This window comes from Oncorhynchus masou, unplaced genomic scaffold, assembly GCF_036934945.1.
Source record: "Oncorhynchus masou masou isolate Uvic2021 unplaced genomic scaffold, UVic_Omas_1.1 unplaced_scaffold_2861, whole genome shotgun sequence".
NCBI lineage: Eukaryota > Metazoa > Chordata > Actinopteri > Salmoniformes > Salmonidae > Oncorhynchus > Oncorhynchus masou.
The window spans coordinates 2184-12500 of record NW_027009287.1 but is presented as its reverse complement, the minus strand read 5'-3'; the positions used below and the strand labels follow the sequence as shown (position 1 = coordinate 12500).

The 10317-nt window shown below is 50.2% G+C and overlaps 1 pseudogene; it reads left to right on the top strand.

Moving 5' to 3' along the window:
- LOC135533975 (lysophosphatidic acid receptor 2-like) overlaps positions 1-3074 on the top strand; it is a 16758-nt pseudogene extending 13684 nt beyond the window's left edge.
- The last annotated feature ends 7243 nt before the right edge of the window (positions 3075-10317 follow it).

Genomic DNA, 10317 nt, shown 5'->3' with positions numbered 1-10317 from the left:
TAAACACGTATGAAAACATATTTTTCCCAGATTGTAAAATAAAACTCCGTTTAACAGAGAAACCATTTTTTCTCTTTCATTTAAAAATCTGTTTCTGTTTTTTTGTTTTATTTTTGTATCAAAAAAAATCTCTGAAAATAAAACCAGAAAAATGAAAATACTCCTAATCTGTGCCTGTCTGCCTGATCGCTTGGTTATGCCTGGCGGCATCGTGGTGCTGGGTGCGGCCATCGCTTGATCATGCCTGTCTTTTATGATGCTGCCAGGAACGAGAATTAGGACACAAACTAGAAGCGAAACATATTAGTCATTTAGCAGACGCTCTTCTCCACAGCCACTTACAGGAGCATCCGGGTTAAAGGGCCTTGCTCAAGGGCACGTTGACAGATTCTTCACCTAGTCGCCTCGGTTACTGGCCCAACACGCTTCACCGCTTGACTACCCACCACCCACACAAATGGCTCAATAAATAGGTTGTGGGTTATAGTTGGGTTTCACTTAGGTTATAGCTTAGTTGTATTGTGTCCCTATTGTGTTTCCTATCTGTACGTGCTGTGATCCAAACTTATTGCTGTGCGTACCATAGAGAGGATATCTGTACGTGCTGTGATCCAGCTTATTGCTGTGCGTACCATAGAGAGGAGCAGAGAGGATATCTGTACGAGCTGTGATCCAGCTTATTGCTGTGCTTGTCATGGAGAGGAGCAGAGATGAAGCTACTGAACACCTCTGTGAAAGACACCACACTGTATTTCTCTGTTTCTTCATCTCTCTCTATCTCTCTCTCTCCGATGGCTGGACCTTACTAACTCTCTCTTTCTCCTTTCATCCCCTCTCTCCTCATCCTCCACCTAATCCCCTTCACCCTGCCTCTCCATCCCTCTCTTTCTCCTTTCATCCCCTCTCTCCTCATCCTCCACCTAATCCCCTTCACCCTGCCTCTCCATCCCTCTCTCCTCGTCCCCTTCACCCTGCCTCTCCATCCCTCTCTCCTCCTTTCATCCTCTCTCCCATCGTCCTCTTCACCCTGCCTCTCCATCCCTCTCTTTCTCCTTTCATCCTCTCTCCTCATCCCCTTCACCCTGCCTCTCCATCCCTCTCTCCTCATCCCCTTCACCCTGCCTCTCCATCCCTCTCTCCTCATCCCCTTCACCCTGCCTCTCCATCCCTCTCTCCTCGTCCCCTTCACCCTGCCTCTCCATCCCTCTCTCCTCGTCCCCTTCACCCTGCCTCTCCACCCCTCTCTCCTCATCCCCTTCACCCTGCCTCTCCATCCCTCTCTCCTCATCCCCTTCACCCTGCCTCTCCATCCCTCTCTCCTCGTCCCCTTCACCCTGCCTCTCCATCCCTCTCTCCCTCGTCCCCTTCACCCTGCCTCTCCATCCCTCTCTCCTCGTCCCCTTCACCCTGCCTCTCCATCCCCTCTTTCTCCTTTCATCCCCTCCTCGTCCCCTTCATCCTGCCTCTCCATCCCTCTCTCCTCGTCCCCTTCACCCTGCCTCTCCATCCCTCTCTCCTCGTCCCCTTCACCCTGCCTCTCCATCCCTCTCTCCTCGTCCCCTTCACCCTGCCTCTCCATCCCTCCTTTCATCCCTCTCCTCGTCCCCTTCACCCTGCCTCTCCATCCCTCTCTCCTCGTCCCCTTCACCCTGCCTCTCCATCCCTCTCTCCTCGTCCCCTTCACCCTGCCTCTCCATCCCTCTCTCCCCCTTCACCCTGCCTCTCCATCCCTCTCTCCTCGTCCCCTTCACCCTGCCTCCATCCCTCTCTCCTCGTCCCCTTCACCCTGCCTCTCCATCCCTCTCTCCTCGTCCCCTCTCCTGCCTTCCATCCCTCTCTCCTCGTCCCCTTCACCCTGCCTCTCCATCCCTCTCTCCTCGTCCCCTTCACCCTGCCTCTCCATCCCCTCTCCTCGTCCCCTTCATCCTCCCTCTCCATCCCTCTCTCCTCGTCCCCTTCACCCCTCCCTCTCCATCCCTCTCTCCTCGTCCCTCCCCTGCTCCTCCATCCCTCTCCCTCGTCCTCCCTCCATCCCCTCTCCTCGTCCCCCTCCCTCTCCATCCCTCTCCCTCGTCCCCTCCCTCCTCCATCCCCTCTCCTCGTCCTCCCTCTCCATCCCCTCTCTCGCCTCCCTCTCCATCCCCTCTCTCGTCCCCTTCACCCTGCCTCTCCATCCCCTCTCCTCGTCCCCTCTCCTCGTCCCTCCCCTCCTCTCCATCCCTCTCTCCTCGTCCCCTCCTCTCATCCCTCTCCTCGTCCATCCCTCTCCATCCCTCCCCTTCACCCTGCCTCTCCATCCCTCTCTCCTCGTCCCCTTCACCCTGCCTCTCCATCCCTCTCTCCCTCGTCCCCTTCACCTCCTCTCCATCCCTCTCTCCTCGTCCCCTCACCCTCCCCTCTCCCCCTCTCTCTCATCCCCCTCTCCCCTCTCCATCCCTCTCTCCTCGTCCTTCACCCTGCCTCTCCATCCCTCTCTCCTCGTCCCCTTCACCCTGCCTCTCCATCCCTCTCTCCCTTCGTCCCCCTCGTCACCCTCTCCTCTCCATCCCTCTCCTCGTCCCCTTCACCCTGCCTCTCCATCCCTCTCTCCTCGTCCTCCTTCTCCATCCCTCTCTCCTCGCCTCCACCCTCTCCATCCCTCTCTCCTCGTCCCCTTCACCCTGCCTCTCCATCCCTCTCTCCTCGTCCCCTTCACCCTGCCTCTCCATCCCTCTCTCCTCGTCCCTTCACCCTGCCTCTCCATCCCTCTCTCCTCGTCCCCTTCACCCTGCCTCTCCATCCCTCCTCTCCTCGTCCCCTTCACCTTCCATCCCTCTCTCCTCGTCCCCTTCACCCTCCCTCTCCATCCCCCTCTCCTCGTCCCCTTCATCCTCCCTCTCCATCCCTCTCTCCTCGTCCCCTTCATCCTCCCTCTCCATCCCTCTCTCCTCGTCCCCTTCACCCTGCCTCTCCATCCCTCTCTCCTCGTCCTCCCTCTCCAGCCGTATGACAATGGTGATGCGGAGCTGGTGGAGAAGACCAGGGAGCTCCTCTCATCCTGAAGGGAACAGAGGACATGATGACGTCCACAGAGAGCTGACACAAGCATGCGCGCGCACACACACACACACACACACACACAGTGTATGATTATTTTGGGGGGAGTTTCTGAATCATGCTAAATGTTTTTATTGTATAATGTGATGTTTAGTTGTAAAATGTTGTTTGTATGATACTGTATGTTACAGAAAACATGACTACAGTTACCTACAGGCACTGACATTTCTGTTTGAACCAACTTTATTGACAGTGTCCCATATACACTCCTCAGATATGTGTTGACATGTTGTCTACCTGAGCAGTCAGCTCAGTAGGAAAGTCCTCATTACAATCAGAACTGTATATTTATGACTTTTTAATTTGACATTTTATTTATGCATTTTTTGTTGTTGATCTTACGAGAATAGTCTGCGCTGAGTGTATACAGTGAGGGGAGAGGTGTGTGTGTGCAGGGGTTGGAGAGGTGTGTGTGTGTGTGTACTGCACAACATGTTAGGTGAGTTTTTAAGAAGGGTATTATTTTAGTATTTAGTATTTTAGTATTTGTAAAGACATTTTACTGTTATTAAATGTATTGTTAGGTTCTGAACAGAGTAAAAACTCAAACGGACGACTAGAAAAGACTCAAACGGAGTTTATTCACCGCACTGAATGCCTCGGCTGCAAGCACATTTTACACATGATCATACAGGCATTTCTACATCAGGGGTGTATCTTCTCAGAGCTGCCATCTGTTGCCCAATACCGCCTGCATGTTGCATCGTTGTCTAGGCCTTCCAGCTGTCTGCCAGCCATCCTCTTATCTGTCTAGCTGTCTGGAGAATGAAGGAATAGACTGTAGACCAGTCTGTATTGTAGACTGATGTGTTCTGGTTGTTTCTGTGACCTCACAATCAGTTTCATGGTCAGAAATGATGGAATCCGCTTCTATTAAAGAACCTACAACACTTCCTGACTGTCCAGCCGTCTGTCTCTTCTGTTACTGTCCATCCATCTGTCTCTCTCTGACTGTCTGTCCACCTTTCTCTGACTATCTGTCCACCTGTCTCTCTCTGACTGTCCATCCATCTCTCTCTGACTGTCCATCCATCTCTCTCTCTGACTGTCCATCCATCTCTCTCTCTCTGACTGTCTGTCCACATGTCTCTCTCTGACTGTCTGTCCACCTGTCTCTCTGACTGTCTGTCCACCTGTCTCTCTCTGACTGTCTGTCCACCTGTCTCTCTCTGACTGTCCGTCCACCTGTCTCTCTCTGACTGTCTGTCAACCTGTCTCTCTCTGACTGTCTGTCCACCTGTGTCTCTCTGACTGTCTGTCCACCTGTCTCTCTCTGACTGTCTGTCCACCTGTGTCTCTCTGACTGTCTGTCCACCTGTCTCTCTCTGACTGTCTGTCCACCTGTCTCTCTCTGACTGTCTGTCCACCTGTCTCTGACTGTCTGTCCACCTCTCTCTTACTGTCTGTCCACCTGTCTCTCTCTGACTGTCTGTCCACCTCTCTCTCTGACTGTCTGTCCACCTGTCTCTCTCTGACTGTCCGTCCACCTGTCTCTCTCTGACTGTCTGTCCACCTCTCTTACTGTCTGTCCACCTGTCTCTCTCTGACTGTCTGTCCACCTCTCTCTCTGACTGTCTGTCCACCTGTCTCTCTCTGACTGTCCGTCCACCTGTCTCTCTCTGACTGTCTGTCCACCTCTCTCTGACTGTCTGTCCACCTCTCTCTGACTGTCTGTCCACCTGTCTCTCTCTGACTGTCTGTCCACCTGTCTCTCTCTGACTGTCTGTCCACCTGTCTCTCTGACTGTCTGTCCACCTGTCTCTTTCTGACTGTCTGTCCACCTGTCTCTCTCTGACTGTCTGTCCACCTGACTTGTCCACCTGTCTCTCTCTGACTGTCTGTCCACCTGTCTCTCTCTGACTGTCTGTCCACCTGTCTCTCTCTGACTGTCTGTCCACCTGTCTCTCTCTGACTGTCTGTCCACCTGTCTCTCTGACTGTCTGTCCACCTGTCTCTCTGACTGTCTGTCCACCTGTCTCTCTGACTGTCTGTCAACCTGTCTCTCTGACTGTCTGTCCACCTGTGTCTCTCTGACTGTCTGTACACCTGTCTCTCTCTGACTGTCTGTCCATCTGTGTCTCTGACGGTCTGTCCATCTGTGTCTCTCTGACTGTAGTGAACGGGTGCACCCTTAAGGAGAGACCATTGGGACGTACCCCAACTATCACCATTACTGGCTGAAATCATCTCTGTAAAGGGAAAATGTTCATACCTGAGAAACTATAAAAGGGAAATGCTGGATATGAATATTCTAAATATTTACATCTTCATTATTTTCATTACATTATTTTCGTTCTGCCCCTGAACAGGCAGTTAACCCACTGTTCCCAGGCTGTCATTGAAAATAAGAATTTGTTCTTAACTGACTCGCCTCGTTAAATAAAGGTAAAAAAAAAAAAATACATTTTTCACCATAAAAATATTTTCCCTCCCCAAATTAAAGACTACATTTTTGAGAAGCTGTTGTTTTTCTCTTTCATTTAAAAATATCTGTTACTGATTTTTAGTTTTATTTTTGTACCAAAACATCTCTAAATAAAGCCAGAAAATTGAATACATCCCTAATCTGTGTCTGTCTGCCTGATCGCTTGGTTATGCCTGATCGCTTGGTTATGCCTGATCGCTTGGTTATGCCTGGCGGTGGCCAACGCTTGCTCATGTCTGTCTTTTATGATGCTGCTAGGAACGGGAATAAGGACACAAACTAGAAGCTAAATACTCTCTCTGTCCATCTGTCTCTGTCTGTCCACTGGTCTCTCTGTCTGTCCACCGGGTCTCTCTGTCCATCTGTCTCTGTCTGTCCACCGTCTCTGTCTGTCCACCGGTCTCTCTGTCCATCTGTCTGTCCACCGGTCTCTCTGTCAATCTGTCTCTCTCTGTCTGTCCACCGGGCTCTCTGTCCACCGGTCTCTCTGTCCATCTGTCTCTCTCTGTCCACCGGTCTCTCTGTCTGTCCACCTCCTCTCTGTCGGTCTGTCTGCTTGCCTGTCCATCCATCCATCTCTCTGTCCAGGGCTGGAGGTCAGGTTTAAAGTAAGGGGTTAACATTTGCCAGGGATAATCTCTCTTTGGGAGGTGATTCCTTCTTTGATGTTAACCAGAGACTATCTTCTTGGCTGGAGGTGGAGGATGTGATTCCTTCTTGATGTTAACCAGGAGAGAATATCTTCTTGGCTGGTGGTGGAGGATGGATTCCTTCTTGATGTTAACCAGAGAGAATATCTTTTGGCTGGAGGTGGAGGATGTGATTCCTTCTTGATGTTAACCAGAGAGAATATCTTCTTTGGCTGGAGGTGGAGGATGTGATTCCTTCTTGATGTTAACCAGGAGAGAATATCTTCTTGGCTGGTGGTGGAGGATGTGATTCCTTCTTGATGTTAACCAGAGAATATCTTCTTGGCTGGTGGTGGAGGATGTGATTCCTTCTTGATGTTGCTAGAGAGAATCTCTTCTGTTCTCCTTTCTTCCTCTTACCCAGAGAGATACTCGGTGACGGACTCCTTCTAGAGTTACCCAATGACAGCCTCTTGATTGACAGCGACTCCTTTCTCTCGCCACTGAAAACGTATCATTGCGTAAGGACCTCCCTCTTCAGGTTATCCACTGACAGTTTTGTCCAGAGGGAGGAATAATGATGCGTCTCTTCTGTTCTTACTGGATAGTGCCCCCTTCAGTTCACTCCAGGTCAACACAGAGTCCTGTTGCTTCTTTCTCCCCCAAATACAGTCTTCTTAGAGGAGGAGCCCCCAGCAGACAGGGGGAGAGGAGCCCACCGTAGCAGACAGGGGGAGAGAGGAAGAGAGCTGAGGTTCTTCTGTACTGATCTGGAATGACATAATAGCAAACGGTTCATTAATACTAAAATTCAAATGACCCAAAACAGACATAATGCAAGACTACTAATTTGCACACACACACACACACACACACACACACAGCTGAACTTGGGACATGAAACAAACATTCACAAGCTAATATTGGGAAAGACATATACACTTCGACATGGTAAACAGAACCAGCATACAGTCAAACACCACCTGTCAGGACATCTCTCTCACACACAGATACTCACTGTGGTTGTGTGTTGTGTCCGTCTGCTGTCTGGCAAGTCTCCTCTGTGTCTCAGTCAAAATGGAGGCTGTGTGACAGTAACACACCTGTTCTTCGCGGAGTCAGGACGAGATCAGATCGAGATCAGATTCACAACCCACCTGTTACATTACTGATCAGAAGCTGTAGGTAACTTTAGTGTTGTCATCACCAGACAGGTTAAACAGGCTGCACTGCATTCTAGGCTGACTGTTCATCTTTGTGGTTTGGTTCCAAATTCATACAAAGAATACAGAATATAAAATAAAACTATGTATACCACACACATACATTTATTTTATTTATATACATATATATATATTTTTTACAGCTGCCATTATCACACCTGTCACTCCTAGTTTCTGTATCTGACAGTGTGATCCTCCAGTCCAGCAGAGAGATGCTTCAGTCCCATCGCTTGTGCGTGGGATCCTCCAGTCCAGCAGAGAGATGCTTCAGTCCCATGCTCCAGTGTGGATCCTCCAGTCCAGCAGATGTGCTTCAGTCCCATGTCGCCCAGTGTGGATCCTCCAGTCCAGCAGAGAGACAAGCCCAGTCCCATGTCGCCCAGTGTGGATCCTCCAGTCCAGCAGAGAGATGCTTCAGTCCCAGCTGTCGCCCAGTGTGGGATCCTCCAGTCCAGCAGAGAGACACTTCAGTCCCATGTCGCCCAGTGTGGATCCTCCATCTAGCAGAGAGATGCTTCAGTCCCATGTCGCCCAGTGGATCCTCCAGTCCAGCAGAGAGATGCTTCAGTCCCATGTCGCCCAGTGGATCCTCCAGTCCAGCAGAGACACTTCAGTCCCATGTCGCCCAGTGTGGATCCTCCAGTCCAGCAGAGAGATGCTTCAGTCCCATGTCGCCCAGTGTGATCCTCCAGTCCAGCAGAGAGACACTTCAGTCCCATGTCGCCCAGTGTGGATCCTCCAGTCCAGCAGAGAGACGCTTGTCCCATGTCGCCCAGTGTGTTGCAGCTCAGATTCAGTTCCTCCAGCTGGGAGACTGCTAGAGAAGGGACAGACTTCCCATAGGAAGTGACTCACAACAGACAAGTCTGCAGTCAGAGAATATGGAATTAATTGATTTGGATTTGATTTAAAGGGCTGCATGGATTGGCATTACTCAAAACACTTGTTGTGATAAATATCCCACCTCAGGATCTTCAGTTTACAGTGTGGACTCCTAAGCCCAGTGGAGATCCTCTCCACCCCGGTGTCTGTCAGTTTGTTGTAGCTGAGGTCCAGCTCTGTCAGATGGCTCTTCTCTGACTCCAGAGGTCTAACGTATCATAGCAGTCCTCTTTGAGAACACACCCCACAAACATAGGGAGGGAAAGTAACCTACTCACCTCAGCGTGTGCAGTTGACCGTGCAGCGATTCCCCCAGTGCAGAAGCCGAGAGATCGAGCCCTGACTTCTCCGTGTCGACGTAGCTCAGATCCGTAAACTCCAGTCTGCAGTTGGGACTCCTCAGTCCAGAAGTCAAGAGATCGAGCCCTGACTTCTCCGTGTCGACGTAGCTCAGATCCGTAAACTCCAGTCTGCAGTTGGGACTCCTCAGTCCAGAAGCCGAGAGATCGAGCCCTGACTTCTCCGTGTCGACGTAGCTCAGATCCGTAAACTCCAGTCTGCAGTTGGGACTCCTCAGTCCAGAAGAGAGGAGCTTCAGGTGTGAGTCAATCATGACGTGGTGACTGATGTCCAGCTCTCACGTGTGAGCCAGGCAGCTGGAGAGCTGATGCAACAATTTCCCAGCTTCTGGTTGTGAGGGAGCAGTCCTCGAGTCTGAGGAGAGGAAGACACAACTAGATGTTTAATTAAGTATAACTTTTGATGTTTGATGAAGCTAGCTATCTTGCCACGTAGATTAGCTGGCTATTTGCTAACATAGTGACAGATTAGCTGGCTATTTGCTAACATAGTGACAGATTAGCTGGCTATTTGCTAACATAGTGACAGATTAGCTGGCTATTTGCTAACATAGTGATGCAGATTAGCTGGCTATTTGCTAACAAAGTCCAGCAGAGTGACAGATTAGCTGGCTATTTGCTAACATAGTGACAGATTAGCTGGCTATTTGCTAACATAATGACAGATTAGCTGGCTATTTGCTAACATAGTGACAGATTAGCTGGCTATTTGCTAACATAGTGACAGATTAGCTGGCGATCTGCTACTGTTGTGACAAGGTGTATCTTCAGTTGTCAAATTGGATTTTAAGAAATGTATGTGCAACTAATATCTGTTTATTGTGTAACTGCTTTTAATAATCCTTATTAGAAATATCACATTCATAACAGAATAATAGGTACCTGCGTGTCATTTTACATGTAACACTAGTTGTCCCCCACTATCCTTAGTTAATCTGGCCATTATGGAATGATCTGTTGTCCTATGTTAAGGACTTATAATCATTAATTTCTGGACTTGGTTTGTATGTGGAATTCTACAAATGCCTGCAAAGCAAACCGATGATAAATAACAACTGAACCTCCGTAGCCTTCCTGCAGTGTCTCGCTACCGGGACCAGTCTTCTAACACCCTCTAGTGTTGTGCTGTATTTTCTCATGTCAAATTCACCCAGTACCTCCTCTGCGGTTGTGGGCGGTGCTGTTGCCATACCATACTCTGCAGTGTCTAGCTACCAGGCAGGACCATTTCAGTTTGTCAGTGATGTGGACGCAGAGGAACTTGAAGCTTCCCACCTTCTCCACTGCAGTCCCAACGATGTGGATAGAGGGCTGCTCCCTCTGCTGTTTCCTGAAGACCACAATCATCTCCTTAGTGTTGTTGACGTTGTGTAAGAGGTTATGTTCCTGGAGCCACACTGCCAGAGCCCTCACCTCCTCCCTGTAGGCTGTCTCATCGTTGTTGGTAATCAAGCCTACCACTGTGTCGCCTGCAAACTTGATGATTGGATTTGAGGCGTGCTTGGCCACGCAGTCGTGGGTGAAGAGGGAGTACAGGAGGGGGCTGAGCACCCTTGTGGGGCCCCAGTGTTGAGGATCAGCGAAGAGGAGGTGTTGTTTCCTCCCTTCACCACTTCCGGGCAACCCGTCAGGAAGTCCAGGACCCAGTTGCACAGGGCGGGGTTCAGACCCATGTCCTCCAGCTTGATGATGAGCTTGGAGGG